Source organism: Lupinus angustifolius, chromosome LG04 (genome assembly GCF_001865875.1).
Source record: "Lupinus angustifolius cultivar Tanjil chromosome LG04, LupAngTanjil_v1.0, whole genome shotgun sequence".
Classification (NCBI taxonomy): Eukaryota; Viridiplantae; Streptophyta; class Magnoliopsida; order Fabales; family Fabaceae; genus Lupinus; species Lupinus angustifolius.
The window spans coordinates 5,839,851-5,848,554 of NC_032012.1; positions in this window are offsets into that span (position 1 = coordinate 5,839,851).

An 8,704-nucleotide genomic window follows, 5' to 3' on the forward strand; every position below is an offset into this window, starting at 1 on the left:
ATTTATTTAAGATGGACGTAATTGATAAACTTATTATATCTTATAATTTTGCAGTCTTTTTGATCATTTAAACTACATTTTAGATGAATTATTGAATGGTGTGAGTATGTTGTTATTATTGGTTTATATAACTTAAATAGTAAACATATTGTATAAAGCAAAATTACATGATTTAGTCATCTACTAATTACTATATCACCTAATATTTTAAAGAGTAAATTACACTGCCAGCCCCTGAGTTTTAGTAAAATTATATAAATCACCCTCACTTTTCTACACCTACACAAACCTCACTTAGTTTTAAACTTTCATTACATTGACCACTCATGCATAAGAAATAAGTGCCACCCCTGCATAAGAAATAAGTGTAATATTTTAAACAAAAAATGTGATAAATGCAATTAAGTTAAACAAAACATGATATTATTGTGGAGACACGTCCAAATAATATATGAGTCAATATTTGTTTATTATTTTTGGTTCGTTACACTTTATTATAAGAGCGATTTAAACAATATTTCTTTAGAATTGTTGATGCATTTTGTAACAAAAAATAATAAAGATACATTGATTTGTATATTATTTAGACTTGTCTACACAATATATCATGTTTTGTTTAACTTAATTGCATTTATCACATTTTTTGTTTAAAAGATTACACTTATTTCTTATGCATGAGTGGTCAGTGTAATGAAAATATACAAACTAAGGGAGGTTTGTGTAAATGTAGAAAAGTGAAGGGTGATTTGTGTAATTTCACTAAAACTTGGGGGTGTCAGTGTAATTTACTCTATTTTAAATTACGATTATGGTTGATAGTTTTGGATTCATTACATTTGTCACACCTGAGTAAAAAATTAGACTGATGTGTTTCAGTTTAATTTTGTTATTATATTCATCATAAAATTGAGGAGTTCTTATTTATTGAATTTATACCTTGGAAATAATATTTCTATTTTCGAGATAAGATTACTGTGAAGAAGATCTTTGCTTCTGACTTTGACAATATTTTGATGAAGATACTAATATCACCAAAAAAAAAAGGAAGATTACTTATGAAGACCAAGAAAATTAAAGTTTCAAGAGAATTATCTAAGTCTAAATAAGCACTTATATCCTATACTATTTAATATACCAAAAGATACTCAAAATATTTTAAAAGAAATTGAAATACTTCAAGTTTTAAATGAAAACATTTTTCAAAATATTGTGTAACATGTTACTGAAATTTGAGTAACAAGTTACATAAGTGAGAATCAGTTATCCAACAAAAATTGAATTGGAGTAACCGATTACTCTAAGTGAATTTTAATTTACTGTTGGACAGAAAGTTTGAGTAACCGATTACTCAATGTAATTTTTCAAAACGTTGTGTTTGGGTAACCGATTACCCACTTGTTGTAATTGGTTATTGAGAGTTGTTACATCAGTTTTTTCAGATTTGAAACTCAAAGGTTTTCATCCCAAACGAAATGTCTTCATTCCAAACAACTTCTACTCTTTCATAAAGGCACAATGACGGATCGGAAAGCCTACTTAATTCCCTTAGAACTCACAATCATTTAACAACATTTTCATAACTCTTTCACATTTTTTCTCACAACTTTCCTACACTTTTCTGAAATAATTTTCTGCACTTCTACCAACTTGAACTCAAACTTTCAAAGTTATTTTTCTTAGTTGCTTGAAGTAAAGTGTTTCAAAGTTTTGTAAACTTAAAAAACATTATTACTAAGTATACAAAAGAGTTGATTGGATTGCAAGTATTATTATATTTCATACTTGTAAAGACAATTCAAGCCATCATTGTAATTCTTCATTTATTGTAATTACTTTCTTTCACAAGAGTGTGAATAGAAATGAGATAGAGTTACTTGAAAAAATGTTTTCCAGGGATATAAGTATTAGTGAGCGTGTAAGGTACATAGAGATCTCGGAGTGAAATATTGTAATTACAACTCATAATATTTATTGGAAAATATCTTGTGTTGCAAGAGTACTGGACGTAGCCTTCGGTGGACAAGAAGGTGAACCAGTATAAAACATCTGTGTGCTCTCTTCTCCCTTACCTCTTTGATTTCTTCTTGTTTATTTTCTACAATATTATCCGCTGACTTTAACTCTTCATCTTGCAGAAAAAGTGATCATAATTTCTAGTCAACTAATTCACCCCTCTCAATTGCAATCTCAGTCTTACATACATTTATCCTCAGAGACTCTAGTCTTGTGTATTGAGCTGCCATTTTTATAGAAAATGATATATTATTCTATTAAATCCTCTTATTAATCTTCATACCTACAAAAAAATGACATATATTATAAGGTGATACTTTATTTATTAGTAATTGGTTTCCAAGTAACATATATTACTTTTGGTGGCAATAAGTATTAGTAGGAAGATATAACATTACTCATTTTTTATTCATCATGAAAGTATCTTGTAATAATATATAATATGTGATGAAGAAGTGCTTTTTCTGAGACACTTGTCCCATGTTAGCTTTTCCTGGTTCAGCTCATATATGTTCAAATGCACACTTGTGTCTGTGTCCTCCCACTTTGCAACAAAAGTTGAATGTAAAAGCTGGTCTTCTTCCTTTTTAATTCTCTTTATTTGGTTAATGTTACCAAAAGTGTATTGTTTCTGTGTTCATGACCTACCACTCAAAAAGAATAAAGGTTTCCCTTATATATTTTTTACCACCCATCATAACTCCTCGCTTTTGCTTTTCCTTGTTTTCTGGTTTTGTTTCCAGATTTTCCTATGTGGAATGTCAGAAATTTTATGTGCATATATCATTTCCATAATTATTTCAGTTAATAAAACTGACAAACTAAAAAATAAATATATTAAAGCACGTTCATGACAAACAATATTTTCATTTTTATTTGAGTTTATATATTATTTTATAATTTATTACCTCTCACAGTTAAATAAGAACAACATTGACATTTTTTCCTGAATAGTAAATATCATTTTTATTTTTACTTGGTCTCATGATCTATCTCATTCTTATATGGTCCTATGATCTACTTTGGAGAATAAAATAAAAATATTCTTATTTTCATAAGAATAACTTAAGAACAAATATCGGAGATTCTCTTAATACAAATGGATATTACTTATCCTAATATTTGGTGATTTATTATGTATCAATCCTACCAAGAAGTGACAGCTAGTTAAGAATAAACTTATAAAAAAGAAAATAATTTTTTTATGAGTAAATTATACTGATACCTCTTGAGTTTTAGTGAAATTACATAAACTACCTCTCATTTTTTACACCTACACAAACATCCACTAATTTTTATGCTTTCATTACACTGACCACCCCTGCATAAGAAATAAGTGTAATATTTTAAACAAAAAATGTGATAAACGCAATTAAGTTAAACAAAACATGATATATTGTGGAGACAAGTCCAAATAATATATGAGTCAATATTTCTTTATTATTTTTGGTTCATTACATTATATTATAATAGTGATTTAAACAATATTTCTTTAGAATTGTTAATGCATTTTGTAACCAAAAATAATAAAGAAATATTGACTCATATATTATTTGGACTTGTCTCCACAATATATCATGTTTTGTTTAACTTAATTGCATTTATCACGTTTTTTGTTTAAAAGATTACAGTTATTTCTTATGCAGAGGTAGTTAGTGTAATGAAGGTATAAAAACTATGGGAGGTTTGTGTAGGTGTAGAAAAGTGAGGGATGGTTTGTGTAATTTTATTCAAACTCAGGGGGTGTCAGTGTAATTTACTTTTTTTTAATTACTTGTTGTAACATTATTAGTTTAGGATATAGATACAAAAAAATTTTGAACATGTGATCTTGTTCCCCATTGGTAACTTGGTACATGCAAATGGTACTTGATATGACCCAATAGGAAAAGAGTAGTAAATCAAAATCATATGTAAGTTCACTGATTAAAAAATCATATGTACAAAATACAAAACCAACAATTTTATTGTATCTGCTTTGAAGGCCAAATAGAGTAGCTGCATCTTTGGCAGTCTTTAACAGTATCCTCAAAATGCGCTTCCCTTGTAGACTGTTCTCATGTTCATAATAGGATCATTGTCTTTATCTCATCATCATTTTTGCTGAAATTCATTGGAACCATTGAACACTTAATTATTAATGGAGTGTTGGTTCAAGCGGTATATGTTTGATTTCCCTTAAGTAAGGTTTCGGGTTCGAGTCTTGTAGATGAAAAAATACTCGCTGAGAGAGTTAGCCCCACATATCTGTCGATGTTCCTGATGCGGACAGGATTGCTTGCGGTGCAAGTATATATATATGGGAAACAAAAAAAAAGAATACTTAACTACACATGAAAAGGTTTTGTAGGAGTAGGTGCTCTATTTTCCGTTGATTGCAGTCTGTTTGAGATGAAAAACTTCAACCTTGCAAACAAAAAAGTGAAGATGTGTTTAGGAAATTCAATGAAGTAAAATGAAAACGTTAAACATTATAGCATCAAAAGATTTGAAGAATCATGTGGCACTAACAAAGTTCAAAGGTGACTTAATTACATTCGACATCTTTTACTGCATGGTATTGTTATTTAGAGAGCTCACGCACCGTTTCCAAGTAGAGAGAATATAAATCATATTAGTTGTGAGAATTTTTTACACTGTCATCAAATTATTTAGTATTTATATGTTAATTATCATCAATTCTCAAATAAAATTGATATAAATACGATAAACTAACACTGTAAAAAAACTTTACACTAATGTGCATAAATTTTAAAATCATCATTTAAAGTCTTGGATTTTGATATTCCTCCAAATATAAAAAGAATTTTGCCATCATAAACAGCTACTACATGGGAATTTTGGGATGAGATATCTTGTATCTATTGGTGTCTCTAACAATGTACTAAGCCAATCAAAATGTGTTACTTAATTGGAATTTTTTTATAAAAAACATATATTAATATTTTACATTATCTTAAGAAATGTTATTGGTTAGAGATATGAATACATGTTCTTTTTGGAATAGATGATTTTTATCCTCAATTTTGATACTTCTAAAAATTTATTACACTCCATGGGTGATAAATATTATAGAGCATCATTTTATCTTAATTTGACATTTTATCTCAATTTAATGTTGAACTCTTCTTAAGTTTATTTTACCAGTTACTGTTTATTATATTGTTATCATATTTCTTATGAAGACATTGTCTATATAGTAAGTGAAAAGGGTTTGTTTAATTTTTATTGATTATTACAAGTATGTCATTTGTTTTCATCTTGTTCACTTTAAAAAAATATTTGTATGGGAAAATAATAAAGAACATATTATTTTCAATCTTTTTGTACAAATCTTTGAAAGAAAAAAAGTAAGACAAGATGACACATAATTTCGAATCTTTAAATCATAATTTCGAAGTTTTACCTAACTATCACACATGACTCAATGGTTAATTTTAAGCTATGTTTATAGAAGTAACCGCATGGCTTAAAACATTAACCTAACGATATCAACATCCATCTATAATTTAAAATCTATTGTCCATCTTTTAAAAATTGGTAAGAATCTTAAATTCGTAACTTTGTATACTATAAAATCAACTATTACTTTGTGATAATATGCTTGAGATAGAAATATGCTATATGTAAACACAATTATTACAAGTTTTTAAACTTAATGTAATGTAATTTTCCATGGAAAGTAAAATATCAACAAGTTCTCTTACATTCTGAATCAACATCAATATTTTTATATATAAGATGCCTTATTATAAACGATAAATACTTTTTTGCAAAAAAGAGGAGAAAAAGGGTGGAGTTCTCTTTGTGAAAATCACTGCTATGTTTAGTAATTAACACTCGGTGTGAATTCATATGCAAAATGAAAAAAATGCAATAAGGGTAAACTAAATTATAAATAGATTTAATATGTATAGACTGACAATGTAAGAGTCTTTTACACTATCAACAAATCATTTACAATGTCAGTGTATAAATTAATCAATGGTGGGTGATTTTACACTGTCAGTGCATAGATTTTAAACTCATTATAAATTATATGGCAAATTGTTGATACAACCAAAAAAATTATAATAGGTTAAAAATTTATAAAAAAATCAAGGGAGCCAATAGGAAAGAAGAGACTTGTATTAGTCGCAACAAAAAATTAAAAATAAGTTAATATTGGAGTTCGGTAATAGTAAGGAAAAGGTGAATTAAAAGGCATTTCCATTAAAAAAATCATTATTCCTTAATATTAGAATGAACAAATATTATTAAATTTGAACTGCTTGTTGACTCGATTGAGGTACTGAGTCAATAGATCACCGATCAGACATGTTAACAAAGTGTAATTACAAAATTAATGGGTATAATTAATTACATGAATTGAAATAACTAAAATGTTTCATTGTTTTGATATTTTTTAAAATTAATTGAACCGATAGAGTCAAATTGGTCAAGTCGTCGATTTTATACTCAAAGCTAAGTGATACATCAAAACAATTTATCCAATTTTGTGGTGTAATTAGTTAGAAAAGCAGTTCCAACTGGTCAAATATCTGATTCTAAGTAATGTCAGTCCAACCGAATAATCCGAGTTGACTTTAGTATCTATGGTTTTAACATAAGTTAGTACTAGGGTTAAGCATCTTGTGTACCAAAAGGATAGAGAGATGGTGAACAGAAAACTGAATGGCAAATTCATCTCCATGAAATTAAATTTGCATTTAAAATGAGGTACATTTATAGAGTTCGCTTATTTGAATTGCATATAAAATTAAACCTTTTCTCCAAGATTTAAATTCATTTTAGTGCCTCATCCAAAAAAGATTCATTTTAGTGAATCAAAATTATTATTACATGCGAAATAGGCATGTTCATAAATTAAAAAGGCATGGAGTATATCTTGATGTCAACGAGGATTAATATACTATATTTTTTATATACTTAACTTAACATATGCGATCTAATATTAAATAAGAATTTTTTTTATCTAGCCATAATAGAGTTAAAATAATAGTGTTCAGATAGCTTACTCTAATAGAAATGGTACGAATTTTTTGGTCATGCAAATTATAACAAATTATTAATATATAAAAAATATCATTACATATATATCATTATTAATAATTAAAATTCCATATCTATAGATTTCAAAAATAGTATATCATATTAATTTATCCAAACACTTTTGAATAAGATAATGCAACTTAACAGATATGCATAAATTATATAATATTTATCCGATGTCAGTATAAATATTTATACATAATCACTATATTATATATTATTCATTTATATTATTTTTTTGATAAATCAGTAATAATAAAATATAAATGATAAATAATACAATAACAATTTGCTCGAGTGGCTTGGATCAAACACTCCCATTTGACCCATATTCAATTTGTTTTTTTATGAGGGTAACATATTTCCTTTTAGTATTTGACTCGGAACATAGGAGTTTTATACAAAATTTAAACATGTTTTTTTCTTCTTTTTTTAAAGGAACAGAAGAGAATATCCCTCACAAGTCCTAGCTACTGGGAGGGATCCATTTCCCAACCTTCATGATGATTAATAAAACTCTATTTGTACTCCTCCACTCCTTTTAATTTTTTAATTCTATTTTATAACTTTTGTATAAATGAAATCAAGAATATTGTTGGTTCCTTTAAATAAAAAAAATAAGGAAAAGTGTATAAAAACATCATATATTTTATCTATTTTGTAATTAGACAATGTAAGGTATTCTTTTTAGTAATTATTCTTTGAACTCAAATTCTTGATGAAATTGATGCTTACACACCGATAACATCAAATTAATAGTAATGAAAAGTTCTAACCAATGCATTTCAAATCTCAACTATTACATCATAGTTATTTAATTTTGTTTTATATATACAAATTTTATTATTAACCACTTTTATTTCCAAAATTTAATTATTTTCTCCTCAATCAATTTTGTATTTTGATGATAGTTTCCTCTGAATATTAACATTTGCTAACCTATATTGTTGTACTGTTATTGTTATGAGTCTAATTTTGATTATTACGTTAGCTTATTGGTAATTTAACTATATATGCCAATTTCATAAACCAATAAAGTTTAAAGGATAATTAAGATGAAAAATTGTTCATATTAACTATTTGCAAAAAAAGATAAAGTTTAGATGTTTTATGCACTTTCTCCTAAAAATATAATATAAGATGATTACTCTATTTTATATAGAAATTAATCAATTATGTATATCCAGTTGAAATAATAATTAATGAATATGAAATTTAAAAAATAATTATTTTTTTTTGGAAAATCTCAAGTCATGAAAAATCAAGGTAATAAATTTTTTATTAAAAATCAGGGGCATATATTTATAAGGGAAATAAAAGTAGAAATCAAAACTAAATAATATTTAGAAATAAAAATTCAACTTATAAATATTGATGAATTATAAAAAATGGCAGTCAGATTTAATTACAAATAGTAGGGTATTTAAATTAAATGAATAAAACAATAGATTGATTTTAGCAAAGTGGTATGAAGTTCAAATTTTGTAGCATGAGCTGTAATAATGAGAGAAATGTTGATGTTACATAGTCTTAACTCTAATGAATGTTAGAGATAGAATGCTCCAATACCAAGATAAAAACGGGTTTGTGTACCACAATGAAATTGCTCCTAATTAGCTCCTAATTACCATTGTTGCGA